Genomic DNA, 19,289 nt, shown 5'->3' with positions numbered 1-19,289 from the left:
AGAAGTGACACTCTGTCTCAAAAAAAAAAAAAAAAAAAAAAAAGTCTCTACACTGGAGCCAGATAAACCTGGCTTCAATTCACAGTTCTGCCATCCTTTTATATCTCCAACAAACATTTCTATGGGGCTTATTAAGTACCAGGCACTGTTCCAAGTACTTTACATATGTTAACCTATTTAATCCTCATAACAGCCTTTGAAAGTAGATTTAGAGAGGTTGAGCAACTTTCCTAAGGTCACATAGCTAGTACATGGTGGAACTGGGATTGGAATCCAGGCAGTCATGTGGAGTGTAAGTTCTTAAATACTCCATCACACTACCTGTCCACTATTGGCTCCTCTCCAGTTGTTGACTATGAGTCCTTAATAACATCCTTAATGTTTCTGTGACTCAGTCCCTTCATCTTCAAACTAGTGACAATTTGTTTCTCATAAATTGTTCCGAATAGTCAAAGAGAGAGTATTTGTCATGTACCTATCTAGTGTCTAGTGTTTAGAGTTCTGTGATATTCAAGCAAAGCTAGGAGCAGTGGGTAAAGTTAATGTGAGTCACATGACTCAAGGGTAACAAAATCAATCAGTGACAGGATCCAGCTAGGTGCCAGGTGTTCAGCTTTGGGAATATTTCTTAGATTCTAAATGACCCTCTAGAAGGATAGTCATGGATAGCACCTAGAGAAGGAAACTGGACTAACTAACCTTCTGACTTTAAAATTCTACACTATGGAAAACATCGACTTCATTCATTTGAAGTGTCAGTCTTCATCAGATTGTTCCATCGTTTCCCTTTGCTCACTTGAAGCTTTATGCAGGTTCCGAAAGATTATGCCTGTTACGGTTAAAGCAGGTATAAAAAAAAAACAGTTACACAAATTGTTTTCCATTCTTTACTCTTACCTCACTCTTTACCAGCACAGACACCTGTTCATAGTTTGTTGCTCTTGAACTCATTTCTCTAAATAAGTTAATAAAATGTATTTTTATATCCAGTAGCTATTTCTTGCCTGGTTTTCTTACACCTCATTGTAGTGTAGCTTGATTTTTGCATGTATTTGACACCATTGTATTTTAAAGCAATAGTAATCATTTTCATAGATATTTCATTATACTCTTCAGAAGTAGGTTGAATGCTTCCCCTGATTTACAAATTTCAAGTAATGAAAACTTCTGAGACACAGGAAGACATCTGAGGGGAAAAGCTTGTCTAGGGTTCCCTGGCTTGTTGGGGAGTCTTACAGTCAGGGATAGGGCAAATGTTGATGCTAAAGGCATCAGAGGAGTTTACTGAGGTGTTTTCCCAGCTCCTGGGTGGCTCCTGTGCATATGAGCAACTCCCTTAATGGGGCTACCTTAGGAATTAATTAATAACTCGTGAACCTGTGGAATATATTATATGCTAGAAATTGTGCTATGAGCCCAGAAATCCAAGATGGATCCAGCTGGTTCTGGAGTGAAATAGATGTTTTCATAGGCAATTAAAGAGGCAGGGAATACCTGCTATGATAGAGGGAAACCCTGTCTTCTATGACACATCTAAATCGGGGTGTCTACTGAGGAGATCAGGGAAAACATCGCAGTGGAGGTGATGCTCAATCTGTTTTGAAGAATTAGTAGTAGTAGTCAGCTTGGCAAAGGCATGGGGATGTGTCTGTGGGTGTGTCACTGGAGTGTGGACCTCAGATGTATAGGCATACCTCATTTTATTGAACCCCGCTTTACTGTGCCTCACAGATATTAATTAATTTATTTTTTTACAAACTGAAAGTTTGTGGCAACTATGTGTCAAGCGGATTTATTGGCGCCATTTTTCTAATAGCATAAGCTCACTTATCTGTGTCATATTTTGGTAATTCTCACAACATTTAAAATTTTTAAGTTCTTATTGTGTCTGTTATGGTGATCTATGATCAGTGATCTTTGATGTTACTATTGTTATTGGTTTGGGGCAGTACAAACGACACCCATATAAGATGGCCAACCTAATCAATAAATGTGTGTGTCTAGCTGCTGCACTGACTCACTGTTCCTCCATCTCTCTCCCTCTTCTCAAACCTCCTTATTCTCTGAGAAACAGCAGTGCAGAAATTAGGCCAGTTAGTAACCCTACAATAGCCTCTAAGTGTTCAAGTGAAAACAAGAGTTACCCATTTTTTAAACTTTAAATCAAAAGCTAGAAGTGATTACACTTAGTGAGGAAGGCATGTCAAAAGGTGAAAGAGGTCAAAAGCTAAGCTTCTTGTGCCAAACAGCCAAATTGCACAGGCAAAGGAAAACTTCTTGAAGAAAATTAAAACTGGTACTCTATTGAACATATGAATGATAAGAAAGTGAAACAGCCTCATTTCTAATGTGGAAAAAGTTTTAATGTTCTGGGCAGAAGATCAAACCAGCCACAACATTCCCTTAAGCCAAAGCCTAATCTACAGCAAAGCCCTAACTTTCTTAATTCCATGAAGGCTGAGAGAGGTAAGAAAGCTGCAGAAGAAAAATGTGAAGTTTACAGAGGCTGGTTTATGAGATTTTAGGAAAGATGCTGTCTCCATAACATAAAAGTACAAGATGAAACACCAGTGCCAATATGGAAACTGCGGCAAATTATCCAGAAGATGTAGCTAAGATAATTGATGAAAATGGCTACACTAAACAACAGATTTGCAATGTAGACAAAACAGCCTTCTGTTGGAAGAAGAGGCCAATATAGGACTTTCGTAGCTGGAGAGGAGAAGTCAATGTCTGGTTTCAAATCTTCAAAGGACAGACTGGCTCTTTTGTTAGAGGTTAATGCAGCAGATGACTATGTTGAAGTCAATGCTCATTTGCCATTATGAATACCTAAGGGCCCTTAAGAACTGTGCTAAATCTGCTCTGCCTAGGCTGTATGAATGGAGCTACAAAGCCTGGATGATAGCACATCTGCTTACAGCCTAGTTTGCTGAATATTTTAAACTCACTGTTGAGACCTGCTACTCAGAAAAAACACATTCCTTTGAAAATATTACTGCTCACTGACAATGCATCGAGTCACCTAAGAACTGTGATGAAGATTCACAAAGAGATTAATTTTGTTTCATGTCTGCTAACACAACATTCATTCTGAAGCTTATGGATTAAAGAGTAATTTTACTCTTTTGTCTTATTATCTAAGAAATAAATTTCTTAAGGCTATAGCTACATAGATAGTGATTCCTCTGATTGATCTGTGTAAAGTAAATTGAAAACCTTCTGGAAATGGTTTACTATTCGACATGCCGATAAGGATATTCGTGATACCTGGGAGGAGGTCAAAATATCAACATTAACAGGAGTTTGGAAGAAGTTGATTCTAACCCTTACAAATGACTTCTTCTAAAGTTTGACTTTAGAGGAAGAAGTAACTGCAAACGCTATGGAAGTAGTAAGAGAACAAGAGTTAGAAGTGGAGCCTGAATATGTGACTGAATTGCTGCAATCTCATAATGAAACTTTTATGGTTAAGGAGTTGCTTCTTATGGATGAGCAAAGAAAGAGGTGTCACTTGAAATGTAATCTACTCCTGGTGAAGATGCTGTGAATATTGTTGAAGTGACAACAAAGGATTTAGATTATTCCATAAACTTAGTTGATAAAGCGGTGGCAAAGTTTAAGAGAATTGACTCCAATTCTGAAAGGAGTTCCACTGTGGGCAAAATTCTATCAAACAGCATCATACGCTACAGAGAAATATTTCATGAAAGAAAGAGTTAATTGATGCAGCAAACTTCATTATTGTCTCATTTTAAGAAATTGCCACAGCCACCCCAACCTTCAGCAGCCATCACCCTGATCAGTTAACAGCCATCAACATCAAGACAAGACGCTTCACCTGCAAAAAGATTATGACTCACTAAAGGCTCAGATAATCATTAGCATTTTTTCACAATAAAAAATTTTAAAATAACATATATGCATTATTTTTTAGACATCATGCTATCGCACACTTAATAGATACACTACGGTATAAACACAAGTTTTATATGCCCTGGGAAACAAAATTCATGTGACTCACTTTATTGCAATATCTGCTACTGCAGTGGTCTAAAATCGTACCTGCAATATCTCCAAAGTGTGCCTGTAGTTGAGATTGGAGGGTACTCTAAACAAGAATTAGGTAAATGTGTGCATACTGAACACAGAAGCCACCAGAACTTCTTCCCCACTGGGTTTCCAGAACCCTACTCTCCAAGCCTTCACTCTCCAGGTGGTAGTTTGAAAATAAGTCTTCCAAGGGAAATTTGAATAGCCCAAGTGATAAAAACTAAGGATAATGAGTTGAGGGTACCCTCAATTCTGTCCAACCATATCAATCTACAAGTAAAAGATAAAACTGAGAAAATCTCCCAGAAAGAAGGAAAAAAATGGAGATGGTAAATAAGAGGAAAGCAAACAATAAAACCCAAGATAATCAAATGACTAGTTTTGGCAGCCCTACATCTTAATAAGAGAAATATCAGGAAGGGAGAACAGAAAAAAAAAAAATAGAAAGAAGGAAGTCATTTACAAACTAATTCAGAAGCCTGCATGTGTACGTTGGGCATAGAGGAAAACCAGCTGAAAGCTTATTCTCCATAGTGAGGAGTAAATAGATAATGGCTAAAGCTAAAATATCACATAATATAGTCATGCTGTTAGGGACATGGAGGTAAAGACTCCCTTCTCATAAATAAAAAGCTTAGAGTGGTTATCGCTAGGAAGGAAGAAATGGAAGGGGGAGATGGGAGAGTAGTTCTTCATAACAAATTTATAAAATTATTTGACATTTTAAATTATGTGAAAGTATAAATTTAATACAAATAAGGACCAAAGCCAATTTTTAGTCTGTTTAAAGAGCAGACTAGATGTAAATGTGAAGAAAAACCTCTTGAACTTGAAGATAGTGCTGATGAAATCACCTAGCATACTGTCAGGACATAGAGGTTCAGATTAAAGGAAAATTATAGGCCGGGCGCACTAGCTCATGTCTGTAATCCCAGCATTATGGGAAGCCAAGGTGGGCAGATCACTTGAGATCAGGGGTTTGAGACCAGCCTGGTCAACATGGTGAAACCCCATCTCTACTAAAAATACAAAAATTAAGCCGGTCATGGTGGTACATGTTGTAATTCTAGATACTTGGGAGACTGAGGAGGGAGAATCACTTGTACCCAGGAGATGGAAGTTGCAGTGAGCCGAGATAGTGCCACTGCACTCCAACCTAGGCGGCAGAGGGAGACTCAGTCTCAAAAAATAATTCTAAACCCCAGGTGCATTCCCACTTCAATGCATCCTGATGAGAATAAAACCAATCAAATGTAATGGGGTTGAAGTAGAGATAACATTACTTGCAAAGAAATCACAATTAAATAGCCAGCTAACTTCTCATTAGCAACAATAGATGCTAGATACCAGCAGAATGTGTTTTCAGAATCCTGAGAAAATCATCAACCCAAAATCCCATACTGGCTAAAATATAATTCAAAACTATGGATGAATTAAAAATTGATTCAGATAAATAAGACTGAGCTAACTAATCACTCACAGACCCTTGCTGAAATAACTACTAAAGAATTTATTTGAATGAGAAGAGAATTGAACCAAGAAAGAAGGTGTAGGTTGCAGGAACAAAAATAGTGAGTGAAGAATTTTATAAACGTTATGGGAAATCTAAGTAAGTACTGTTTGTAAAATAACAACAGTAACATTAATAGTAACTATTTTTTGTGGGTATTTATTTAAAAAAACACAGAACTTAACTACTATAACAGCATGGAGTAAGAGAGAACTGTAAGTAATAATTTCCACAGTCTCTATTATTTTAAAGAATGATAAAAATAATGATTTTCTTTAGATTTTGGTTGGTTTACAAATTTAGAAATAATCTCTACAGAAATAAAATGTTTGACCTCCAAACCTGTAGAGGAGAATAAATTCAATAATCAATTCAGTAGAGATCAGGAAAGAAACAAGTACAAAAAAGTGTGATCAACAGAAAACAATAACAACAAATAAGACAACTGAAATGAGTCCAAATATATATTTAATCACATTAAAAGTAAATGAACTAAATTCTTCAGCTTAACAAGAAAGACATCCAGATTTCATAAAACCCATAATCCAGGTATATACTGTCTATAAGCATCAGACCTAAAAACAGTAACCCAAAAAGTTTGAAAGTAATTAGATGGAAATACTACATTGGATAAATACTAATTAAAATAGAACTAAAATGGCAATATTCTTATTAGACAAAATAAAATATTAAGTCAAGATCTTAGAAAGACTGTCATCACCATTGATTATTTGGGCTAAAGTTTAATGACATAGACTTATTTTCATCTGTGCATTTGTGTTGTAATGTGCCATATTAACCAAGCTAATGCAACCATTTCTTAAGGGTGTTCTTGCTGCATTTTCAAAGTGTCGATAATCCTTACAAAGGGGATAGCATTTAACAGATTACTGCATCAGTGTCATCAGTGGTGGCACTGTGATATAAATGAATAGTTCTGCACTCATGGGTGTTCATTAATACTTACAGAATAGTTGGCAATGCTTGCTGATAGACTGCTTTCAAGTCTGTCTTTCTAATTCCTGGGAAATAGTTTGTCTACCATGAGACTCTAAGTCCAAATCAAGTATACTTTTGAAGCAATTTCTAATCACAGTGAAACTTCCCCAAGCAGCATATTTTATTTTTAAACTTGCTTCATGTAGCAGTAACATAATTACCTGTGCCTTTGAAAAATATAGTATCCAGGGGGTCTTTGAAAGATTATTATCAAATTTAGGCTGGATGGGGTGGCTCACACCTGTAATCCCAGCACTTTGTGGAGGCTGAGGTGAGCCCAAGAGTTCAAGAGCAGCCTGGGCAACATAGGGAGACCCTGTCTCTACAAAATAATAGTAATCATAACAATAAAGAAATTAGCCAGATGTGGTGGCATGTGCCTGTAGTCCCAGCTGCTTGGCAGGCTGAGGTGGAAGGATGGCTTGAGCCTAGGAGGTCGAGGCTGTAGTGAGCTATGATCACACCACTGCATTCCAGCCTGGGCTACAGGATGAGACTCTGTCTCAAAATAAAAAGATTATTATCAAATTTAGAAATGAAATGGTGTGAAGAGAAAAGCCATTCCCTGCTGCTTTCAACACTTTTTCTAGTAACAAAGTTACATAGAAATCTTAATCCCTTAACATTCTGTTAAGATTTTAGATATTTCTTCCTTCTCCCTTAACCAGCCCGGGCTACAGGAAACAATACTGTCTTACTAATCAGGCCAAATCAATCTCTTTGTCAATAGCAGAGCCCAAATAGATACTGTCAAATGAGTTTCCCCTCTGTCCAGGAGGGAAGCCAAGTTGTGTGACCCTACAGCAGTGACAGGAGTGGGGTTACATGGAGTGGGTGGAAAATTGTTCTTGCTCATGTGTAGAAGCAGATCAACCTTTGGGTACTAGCTCCATGCAGCTGGGTGCCTTGCCCAGAAGAGTTTAGTAGCCTGAGAGACTAGGTATTTTTCCCAGGCTTCTGGGTTACTGCTGCCATCTTTCAATGCCATTTGAAAAGCACCTCAAGGAAACTCCTCACTAGCATCTGAAGAGCCCACTGGCTCCAAGGAGAAGAATCTGGGCAGCAGCAAAGGAAGAATTTTCTCCCCTCTGTATGTTGCAAGGACAATGGAAAGTAGGGTTTTACGCATTCATTTTAAACAGAACCAAAAGGTAGCAGTTTAAAACATGTTTTGTTCTGTTTTGATTTGGAGCTCCAAGTAAACTGATTTCTTTACTATGTATTACCACAGAACAAATTTAATCACATAGATATATTTCTAATATGTAATAGTTTACAGCAGGGCTATGACCTCTGCAATATGTTACTCCTGAAATGCGATGAGTAATAGAACCAACTTAATTTGAAGGACTACTTGTCTGAATTTTCTTAAAAACTCATCTTTTTCTCATAGCAAGAGACATACAATTCTAGAATGTAAGACTGGAGAGATACATAGAGATCATTTAGTCAAACCTTCTTAATTCTAAGGAGCAATATCTGGCCCAAAAGAAAGGCGGTAACTTGTCTAAGGCTATCACTTAAAGATGCCTGTGTCTTGGGCTCAAGCCCAAGTCTTTGCCATCTGGGGTCCTTTATGGGATAACATGCTGCTGAAAAGCTCTTTTTTTTCTTTAACCATTATGTTCTAATGTTTTTTATTATTATTCTGGTGACAAAAGTAATGAATGCTTATTTTAGAAACTCACCTATTGTCTTGTCACCCACCGTTGAAATGTTTGTGTATTTCCTTCTAGGCAGTTTTCTGTGCTTATCATTGTACAAAAACAGGATCATGCTTTACATAATTTTGTGGACATCCTTCTTCACTAAATGTATCATGAACATTATTCCATGTCATTGAATATTATTCTGTAAAATTATTTTTAATAGTTGCATGGCAATCTGTGCTATAGATGTGCCATGATACCTAATAAGTCTCATTGCTGACCATTTGGGAAAACACCAGTTTTTTAACACTAAGATGTTGTCTTGAATGTAGCTGACAATAAATTCATGCTTATTTTTGCATGCTGTATGACATGACCCCTTAGTATAGACATCATCGTCATTCTATAGTTTAGGAAATTCTTGGAAGACCAGAGAATATTTAAAACCCTAAATTATTTCATTTCACTAGATTAGTTGGCTTATAGTTAATGCAAACAAAATCAGATCACTTTTAAGGAACAAATCTCTTAAGCTTTGGTCAGTGATGGATTAATCATTAAGTTAATTAGCCACATCTCTATTTTATTAGCCAACTGCAAGAAGAGTTAGAATAATCTGACTTAACTTGGCAGATAAGTCCCCTGCCTTCACAACGTATTTTATAATGCTAATAAAACAAGTAATACTAAGAGTAGCAGCTACTGTTTATTGAGAGTATACAGTATACCAGCTGTGTACCGATATCTTGATAAACATTACACTTAATTCTCACAACACCCCACTGAAGTAAGTGCTACTTTTATCTCCAGTTTATAAAGGGAAAAAACCTAGCTCAGATAATTTAAGTAACTTGCTTGAGGTGGCCCAGTGAGTAAATGGCAAACTACAGACTTGACGCCAGGCCTGCCTCACTTCAAAACCCAAGCCTGTAGCCAACCTCTCCAAAGTGATGCTGATGAATTCTTTTTTCTTAATGACTCATATTCCTTTATTAGCAGTGGTTCTTGACCTTTTAGGGATTGAAGAACCATTTAAGGGTCTGTACTGTTGCCTAGACTGGTGTGCATAAAAACATATGTACAATTTTGAATTAAATTTTAGAGATACATAGCCTCTAGCCTGCAAACCCCTACAATTGACCAGTGAGGCTCTTATACTTTTGGGGGCTTTACAACTTTCCAGGCTTTTGGAATCTTCTGCTAAAATGCAAATAACCCTATAAGAGTTACATGAAGTTACATAACCCTATAAGAGAACGCATGACGTGCTTATCAACTAAAATTGTGACATTTTGTCTGCAGCAGAAGCTTAGTAAATAGAAACTAAGATTCCTGGAAGCACCTGGTACAAATTTTACCTTTTCCCCGTCTTTTCTATGACCAGGCAGTTCTGGATGAAACCTCTAAAAATTTTAGTAACTGACTCTCAGTCATAACTGCAGCATAATTCTGGAGCTACGATCTCACAGACAAATAATTCTCAAGATAGCCAATCATTACGTAGTGAATTATAAAGTTAAGCTTTTGTGTTCTCTTCCTTTCAATTACAGTAGATTCAAGGAATGAAAGAAAATTGTTTAAATATTAGTCTGTACAACATGTTAAGGAAATACAAAGAAATCTGGTTCAAAAATAATAATAAATCATGAATATTACAAACCCAACACAGTGGTTTGAATATATTCTGTCACCTTTCCCATTGCTGATAAAATAATTGAGAGTAAACTGTTTTCAGTGCAATTTGTCTGATCATCTCTGAACTCTATGATGTTCCTGATGATGTTTGCTTTATAATTTAAACCCATAGATTCATTTTCCCAGTATGGTATGAAACAAGAAAAAAAATAATAATCTTCTTGTATTTTTAGAAAGATACATCTCGGATAGATAAGCCTGTCACTTTAACCTTTCCATTTTGCTGTTTAAATGACAGAGTTCACCAGATAGTACATTCTCAAAAGCCATTTAGAAAATGTGCTAAATAAAATGTCCTTAACGAGCATAGAATAATAATCTTTTAGAGGAAGTGGAAGCAAAGAAATGGGGACAGCAGGTAAAACATTAGGCACTCCCTAACCTATATGGTTTGAAGTGATTTCTTAGAATTGAATGGCTAAAATTTAACTGCTCTATTCACCAAAATGTCTTGTGAAAATATTAATAAGAACGTGATATTATGCCCCCAAAATACAAATACATTTTCAAATAAAATATTTATAAGTACCTATATAAAACTAAACCTTTGTAGATTCTGGATATTAGAACTTAAACAAATTTACAATAAAAAACAACCACCCCATCAAAAAGTGGGCAAAGGATCTGAACAGACACTTCTCAAAAGAAGACATTTAATGCAGCCAACAAACATATGAAAAAAAGCTCATCATCACTGGTCATTAGAGAAATGCAAATCCAAACCACAATGAGATACCATCTCATGCCAGCTAGAATGACGATCATTAAAAAGTCAGGAAACAACAGATGCTAGAGAGGATGTGGAGAAATAGGAACGCTTTTACACTGTTGGTGGGAGTGTAAATTAGTTCAACCATTGTGGAAGACGGTGTGGTGGTGATTCCTCAGGGATCTAGAACTAGAAATACCATTTGACCCAGCAATCCCATTACTGGGTGTATACCCAAAGGGTTATAAATCATTCTCTTGTAAAGACACGTGCACACATGTTTATTGCAGCACTACTCGCAATAGCAAAGACTTGGAACCAACTCAAATGTCCATCACTGATAGAGTGGATAAAGAAAATGTGGCACATATACACCATGGAATACTATGCAGTCATAAAAAGGATGAGTTCATCTGCTTTGCAGGGACATGGATGAAGCTGGAAACCATCATTCTCAGCAAACTATCACAAACTATCCAGGAACAGAAAACCAAATACCAAATGTTCTCACTCATAAGTGGAAGTTGAACAAGGAGAACTCATGGACGCAGAGAAGGGAACATCACACACCGGGACCTGTTGGGGGATGGGGGCCTAAGAAAGGGATAGCATTAGGAGAAATACCTAATGTAGGTGACAGGTTGATGGGTGCAGCAAACGACCATGGCACATGTATACCTATGTAACAAAACTGCACATTCTGCACATGTACCCCAGAACTTAGAGTATAATAAAAAATAATTAATAAATACATAAATATCAGAAAATAAAAGGAAAAAACTGAAACTTGAATTTGTTTTCTTTTAGAATATTTATAATATTTAACATATTTGAAGGTGAAGGCCATCCTACATGGACATCTGAAGCTTTATCTAAGTATTATCTTTTCTGTAATGTGACTATTGGTTTGCAGTTTGGTTCTTCTTTTTGAATTGTGTGAGATGAATTTTCTCAGGACTTAAATCACTCCTCGGTTAAGTTGGGTGTTCATGGAGGAACATTCTTTCCTTCAGGTTGCTGATACATTTGCTGCACTGTAGGGGAAGGAGTGGGTATCCGACTTAGTCAATTTTACCATTTACAAAAGGTTTGGTGGAGGAAATTGAAACCAATAGCTAAATTGTTAGTAACCAGTACATTAACTAGGACCCTACTGAGTGGACTGAAAGAATCAAAAATGTTCAACTGGTTGAGAGGCAATTGTTGCAAATGGGGCATTCTTCAAAGCTCCTTCTTTTTTTGGATCTTCAAAGGCATTATTCTGAATGTAAACTACGAACAAATTGCAGTCTTCTGTAAGCATTTCAGAGATTACCTCAAATATTCTTTGATTAAAAAACTCTTCTGTAGTCTTGTGTGCTTCAGAACTACCCAGTACAACAGGGTCTTCAGCCTGCTCAGGATCTCTAAAGAGAGCTTGCACATAGCCAACGAAATGTGGCTGCTTCAACTCTTAGGAACAAGAAATGATGCTGAGATAATTTGTCTGGCAGGTATTATCAGCCCACAGTGACTACTGTCATTTAGCCTCAAAATGTTTATTTTTCCTTTTACAATGCTGTATTTCTTTAGAATCTTCCTATTCCGAGTGTGGACCCTAGGCTAGCCCTGTAGACTTCCCCTGCGGACTTGTCAGAAATGCACAATTTTAGGCCCCACCCCAGACCTGTTGGACCAGAATCTTCATTTAACAAGATGCCCAGGTGATTCATTCATGTTTGAGAAGCTCTGCTTTAAAACACTAAAGCAGTTACTGAGTAATTGCTACCATCATGACTCTGAAGAGCTCCTACAGCCTTCAAATGTGCCTAACTCTACTCTAAAGGCAAGTGTCCTCACTGAGAAATCTGATCTGCTGTTTCGGAGAAGTTCAGGGCTACACAGTGTTTTATACGCCTATCTATTGATGTTTCTTGGGTTTCCCTGGTAATCTGCTGCTTAAATGGATTATTTGATGACATATTGATATTAAAACAGCTCTATTTTAGGAAAATAAAACAGGAAAGGTGAAAACACTCTGAGAAAACTCTTGCACAGATACCAAAGATATAACATTTTCAGAAGTGTTCTTTAAATCTGTGGTTTCTGTTTGCATGTCACTAGTTTGTTGCCTTTTAAGACAATGTCAGAAAAGTCCAGCTTTTTGGTCAGCTGATGAAAATAGTTTAAAAAGTGGATATCTGTGCTGTATTTTATTTTTTAGGAAGACATACTAGATTCTGAGGTCAGAGTCAGACTAGAAGACATATATTCTCTCATTCGTCTTTTATGCATCTATACCTGCTAATCAAATGCCAAGTGTTCATTTTAATGGTCAGAATGATAGGAAGGATGGCCTAGATCAGAAGGGTCTCATGGACAAAATGCCTTTAGGGATCAAGAGGGTAAAAGAATTTAGCGAGGCTGGCCAGGAAAAGGTGAAGGGTGAGTATAGCTTGCCTAAACAGGACAGCTACCCCTCAGTATTGTCCTGTGGTGATACAGGCTTAGTTAGGGTGATTATATCTTTGTGTTTTAAGAAGAAAAAATATAAATCTTCATTTTTGTGTGAAATCTTAAGGTTTTTAACTGTTGGCAATTAAATCAAGTTTCTGTGAATTAATAATTTCTTCCTCCCTCTCTTTTTTCTTCCCTTCTAGATATTGTGTAGTCCAATAAAGCTTAACTAGTAATGCAATTAGGAGAGGTTTGCCAATTGATGACACCAAAAAGCCCCAAACCTTACAATTTACACTAGTTTTATTTTCTTTTCCCTTAAACTTTTCCAGAATGCAAAATCAGAAATTAGATAGAATCACAGTTCACCGCCTTTGCCTTTTTACTCTCTAAGTTAGATGCTAACTAATGGTAAAATGAAACTCTGAAAGAGAATTATTAGTAAGTTTATCTTATATAATAAGATAGCATATAAGATATTGTATACTATCTTATACAATATTATCAGATAAGCATAAGATAATACTTATCATTCAGTAACTAGTTTGTATACTATCTTATACAAGATAATTAATACTTATCTTTATATTTTAATTTAATATTTTTAATTAAACTAATATTTTAAATTTTAATTTAATATTTTTAATTAATATTTTTAATATTTAATACAAGATAAAACTTATCTGGTATACCATAGTATACAAACTGGTTACTGAATGATAGGAAATGGTTAAACATATTTATTACTATCATTCACTATCATGTACAAAACTCTATTTCATAGTCCCATGTAATAGAGAGGAACCTGGTTGACTTTTCAAGAATTTCTATCGGGTGACAACCAGAACAGATTGAATGAATGCATTTCTATAAGCTTTGTAANTTAATATTTTAATATTTAATACAAGATAATACTTATCTTGTATAAGATAGTATACAAACTGGTTACTGAATGATAGGAAATGGTTAAACATATTTATTACTATCATTCACTATCATGTACAAAACTCTATTTCATAGTCCCATGTAATAGAGAGGAACCTGGTTGACTTTTCAAGAATTTCTATCGGGTGACAACCAGAACAGATTGAATGAATGCATTTCTATAAGCTTTGTAAACATTTTCAACTTTTTTTTTTGGACAGGATCTCACACTGTCATCCAGACTGGATTACAGTGTTGCTATCATGGCTCACTGCAGCCTCTACCTCCTGGGGTCAAGCAATCCTCCTGCCTCAGCCTCCCTAGTAACTGGGATTACAGGTGTGTGACAGCACACCCTGTTAATTTTTTAAAAATTTTCTTTTCTTAGAGATTAGGCCTCACTATGTTGCCCAAGCTGGCCTCAAACTCTTGACCTCAAGCAATACTCCTGCCTTGGCCTCCCAAAGCGCTGGGATAATAGGCATGAGCCATCATGCCTGGTTGAACTTATTTTTAAATTCTTTGCTCTGGGAATCTAAACGGACTATGTGCTTTCTTTTTTACTGGATTATGTGAGAAGATAATAGTTTGCAGAGAAATTCAGTGAAGCAGCTGATAACATGCTTTAAAAATATATTTCAGAGAGTTGAACAATAATAGTGATGTCAAAATAGTAGCCCCACCTTCTCCAGCCCACCTAAACCAACACTGAGCATGGACACATTGACTTCTTGTCATCAGCCAGATGAAATGAAGTAGCAAAAATCCATCCTATATGTCATTGAGTCTTGTAATACAGTTCTCTTTTCTCTGCCTATTAATAAAAGACCCCACTGAATGAAGCTGGAATTCTTTTAGGCAATTTAAACTTTCTGAAATAGAGGAAAGTTGGAAAGGGGAGACAGTCAAGGAATGTAGAAGTAAAAAATACTTTTGAGGTCAAATGCTTATCTGAACAGATTGGCTAGTTTGATTATTTTTAAAAGTATTATGCTGATACCAATGTTTTAATTTGAATCAAAAGTAATGATTTAACCAAAGTTATTCTTCCATTATTAACTCACAGAAACACTAAGAAATGAAATCACTTTTTCAATTCTTATTTCCCACTGATGCTGACAAAAGAAAACCTGAGATAATCAAAGTCCCACAACTAAGTAAGACCTCTCAGGATCTCAAAATCAAGTGTTTGACAGAAAAGAAGAGAAGATAGAAAAGGCATATTATCTAGGGGTGGAAAAGAATTCTTTATGCTGAAAATGTTGAAGAGAGAATTCAAAATCAAATTCAACATTCCACTTAGGAGGCTTCCATCTCTGCTTAGGAACTGAGTAATGGAGGTGATTGGTGTAAGTGTTCAGTACCTATGAAGACCTAACTCTTGAGGGAGAGACTCCAATCTAAACTTCCTACTCAATACCGTCCTTAAAAAAAAAAAAAACAGTAAGTCTTTATTCCCGAAGTGACTAATACAAACCAAGCATTTGGTCAAGGGCTACTGAGGGAATGACATCAATAAAAAGCAATCACTGTGTAGACTTCATCCTTGTCAATTGTTGGCGAGAAGATATTTTGGAAAATACCATTCACTACTCTACATTTTCTATGGTGCTGTTGAAAAGTAAAAAATAAAGCTTTGATCTGGAAAGCTCTGATTCTCATTCTCATTGTCTTTGTGATCTTGAAAAGGATGTTTATTCTTTCTGAGTATGTTTTCTTTTCTCTAAAATCAGAAATTACATTATCTCTTATATCTTGTCCCATGCTAAAATTCTATACATCTCATTCTAAGATTTCAACAATATCTCTAGAAAAAGACAAAAGAGATTAGGAATTATGAGAGAGAGATTATAAATTCTATATGAGGAAGCTTCATCTAAAACTTATCTTCTCCTATCAAAAGCAAGTTGTAGATACTCTTCAGGTAAGCCACACCTGCCTTGTAAATGCCAAACAGGTACATTTTAAAGTGTAGTAAAACTATATTCCATTTTATTTTAAACAGCTTTATTGAGAATCCACATACTATGCAATTTACCCACTGAAAGTGTATACAATTGAATAATTTTTAGTATATTCTCACTTTGCAACTATCACCACTATTAATTTTAGATCATTTTATCACTCCCCTCAAAAACCTCACACTCATTAACACTTGCTCCTCATTCCCCTCTCCATCTCTGGGCAACAACGAATCTACTTTTTGTGTGTATGAATCATGAATTTTCCTATTCTGGACATCTCATATATATGGAATAATATAATATGTTTGACTTTTTGTGACTGATTTCTTTCACTAAGCATAATGTTTTCAAAGGTTATCCATGTCATACCATGTGTCAATAAAATTCATTTCTTTATATTGCTTAATAATATTTCAGATCCTTTGCCTGTTTTTAAATTATTTTGTCTTTTTACTATTGAATTGTTTATATAGTCAAGATACAAGTTTCTTATTAGAGACATGATTTAAAAAATTTTTACTTCATTTTATATTTCCTTCTGGAATGCATTTTTTTTATTGCCATGAAAGTAGAGAGAGGGTGCTAAGATAAAATAATACAGAAGTTATTTTAGTTTAGGGAAAGGAGTCAAGAAAGTACCCTGAGACACATTGAGGATTTGATGGAGCTGTCTTGAGGGTGAGGAGAGCCCTGCAGGCAGAGGGAACAGCATGGGCAAAGGCCATGAGACAGGAATGAATTTGCTGGGTTTAAAGATGGACAAGAAGGCCAGTGGAATAGAAAGATGGTAAGGTAGAGAAGGGTAGGAGACAAAGTCTGGGAAGAGGAAAGCGGCCGGTTTACATACACCTTAGAGACCACATTAAGGAGTTTGAATTTCATTCAGAAAGAAATTGAGTGGTTTTGTGGATTTTAGCAGCAGAAATGGCATGATCCAATATAAACTTTAAGATGATCCTGCTGGCTGCTTTATGAAGATTGATGTGTGGAAATGAGGTAGAAATAGAACCAGGATAACCACTTGGGAGACCTTTGCTGTTGCTAGAGTGAGCAATGACTAAAATGAGTGAACTTGAACTAAAATGAGACAGTGGAAAACGAGTAAGGTGAATGGACTGGGGATTATCTTGGAGATAGAGTGTCATGGTTAAAAGTGTGTGCTCTGAAGCCAGAACGACTGGGTTATAATACTAATTTCCTCTCTCACTAGCTGTATGACCTTGGGCAAATTAATTTTCCTATGCCACCATTAAATGAAAATAATAATAGGAGCCATGATGTGAAGTTGAAAGGAAAATTGAATGTGTTAATAATGCTGTATATGCATCACAAGAGTACCTGGCACATAGTGAATGATTTTTTTTTTTTTTTTTTTTGAGACGGAGTCTCGCTCTGTCACCCGGGCTGGAGTGCATGCAGTGGCCGGATCTCAGCTCACTGCAAGCTCCGCCTCCCGGGTTTACGCCATTCTCCTGCCTCAGCCTCCCGAGTAGCTGGGACTACAGGCGCCCGCCACCTCGCCTGGCTAGCTTTTTGTATTTTTTAGTAGAGACGGGGTTTCACTGTGTTAGCCAGGATGGTCTCGAATGATTCAATAACTGTTGCTGCTATTAATTGTTTTGACTACTGAAATAGACAAGAATTGGTGATGGTTTGGATGGAGAAGAGGAAGGAAGTTTCAAAGACAACTGACAGGTATCCGGTTGTGTACAAGGCTCTTGGTGGTGACAGTGCCTGAGATGGAGGAAATTGGGGAGAATCAGGATTTGAGAGGAAGATCAAGAATCTTATTTTGGAATTGTTTGTTTGGATTGATGTGAGATATCTGAGTGGAGATGTCGGGCTCAAAGTAGCATCCTGGGCCAGAGATAGAGCTGGTATTCAAATTCAAACTGAAATATACTGGAGAAATTTGCAAAACAGCACTTAAAAATAATTTAGCCTTGTCCTGGATCAGCCAATAGGATGCCAGAACAATTTAACAAGCCCAATTTTCTTGGGAGAGGTTGCAGATATAGCAAAAAGAGTGTGGGCATTGTCATCAAACAGACCATCTTTTGAACTTTACCCCTCCATTTACGATTTGAGTGATCATAAATAGTTACAAGTGGGTTAGAGAGGAGGGGTCGTGGACAGCCCCCAGGTTTCTGCTTGAGCACCAGGTGGTTTATAGAGCCAGTTCCTGGAATGGAGGAAAGTGGAAGGAAGCGTGTTTCTCAGAGCCTCATCTTTCTCAGCAGAAGATTAGTAGGCCTTCCTCATAGGTGAGGACCAAAGGAATGTACATCCGGCACATATTACAAGCTCAGTAATGATTTTCTTGGATGACTTGGACACTTTTCCCCTTCTCAGCCCTGCTGTAAGCATCTCCACCAGCCTGCCTAGATCTACTCTCATTTTAGATGAAAATGTTGGATGGGAACCATGAGGTGACAGGCCAGGGCTAGGACTAGGGTGAAGGAAGTGAGGCACGCACGTTGGGCACCAAACGGAAGGGAGTGCCAAAAATCCAAGCAGTCACAACAAATATTATTTTAATGCACTACTTTTAAAAATCAAAACTAATGCACAAATACCCATGATAAATTAAATATTAATGTTTAAATAAAGACAGAATCAGTATTACTGATTTTTCCTTTCACCTCAAGATCTCTCATTTGGTGCAGTACTGGGAAAAGGTGAAAGCTTACTCTCCAGCCCCCAAGACTCTTTCTGATTTCTCCCGTAGTTGTTAGCTAAGGGCTAGTCCTCAGCCTTGTGCAATCTAGTCATCTCTAAATGCTAAAGACTTCAGAATGTGTTCTAACACCTGTGATACTGGGCATACTTGAGTTGGGGCTTAGGCCCCTACCAGCCCAGCCCCTGACCCTTTTCTATCAGTTGCAACATGGAAATTGAAGCAAGGTTCCCTGGTTCACCCCACGTCAGTAAACCAGGCCCTTTGACCCCTGGAAATGTTGAGCAAACACAAAGTAAAATAACCCAATGCTCTATTAAAGGCTGAGGTTTAAAGGTCAGCTTTGTGCTTATTGGCTGCAAGTCTGATTCACTCCCTAAGTGACTATCAGGGAGATTTGTGCTTGCAACATGGACTGAGGAGATGAGCCTTTCCATTCAGAGTGGGGAGCTGTTTGCTTTACGAGGAGCTGTCATCGCCAGCAGGAAAACAGCAGGTCAGGAGCAGGTGAAAGAGAATAGAGGTCCCCGAACCAGAAATGCTTCCTTCTGATTTTGACTCTGACTTTGGAAAGCTAAAGGTACATGTAGGCCAGCGTGGTGGCTCACGCCTGTAATCCCAGCACTTTGGGAGGCTGAGGCAGGTGGATCACGAGGTCAGGAGTTCAAGACCA

General features: G+C 37.1%; 1 protein-coding gene across 6 annotated transcripts in view; it reads left to right on the top strand.

Annotated features, from left to right (window-relative positions):
* The window catches only part of THRB (thyroid hormone receptor beta), a 377,294-nt gene that overhangs the window by 26,383 nt on the left and 331,622 nt on the right, over window positions 1-19,289 (top strand). Inside the window, exon 1 of one of the 6 annotated variants that reach the window (XM_017893419.1) lies at window positions 18,528-19,112. The exons of the other annotated variants lie outside the window; for them this stretch is intronic. The gene's annotated coding sequence lies outside the window, so the exon portion shown is untranslated. Of the gene's footprint in view, window positions 1-18,527; window positions 19,113-19,289 lie in introns of those variants that run through there. 6 annotated transcript variants of the gene reach the window in all.

The sequence above is a fragment of the Rhinopithecus bieti genome, unplaced genomic scaffold, assembly GCF_001698545.2.
Source record: "Rhinopithecus bieti isolate Rb0 unplaced genomic scaffold, ASM169854v2 scaffold_23460, whole genome shotgun sequence".
Taxonomy (NCBI): Eukaryota; Metazoa; Chordata; class Mammalia; order Primates; family Cercopithecidae; genus Rhinopithecus; species Rhinopithecus bieti.
The sequence above is the reverse complement of the archived record's forward strand: the minus strand, read 5'-3'. Positions and strand labels throughout refer to the sequence as shown.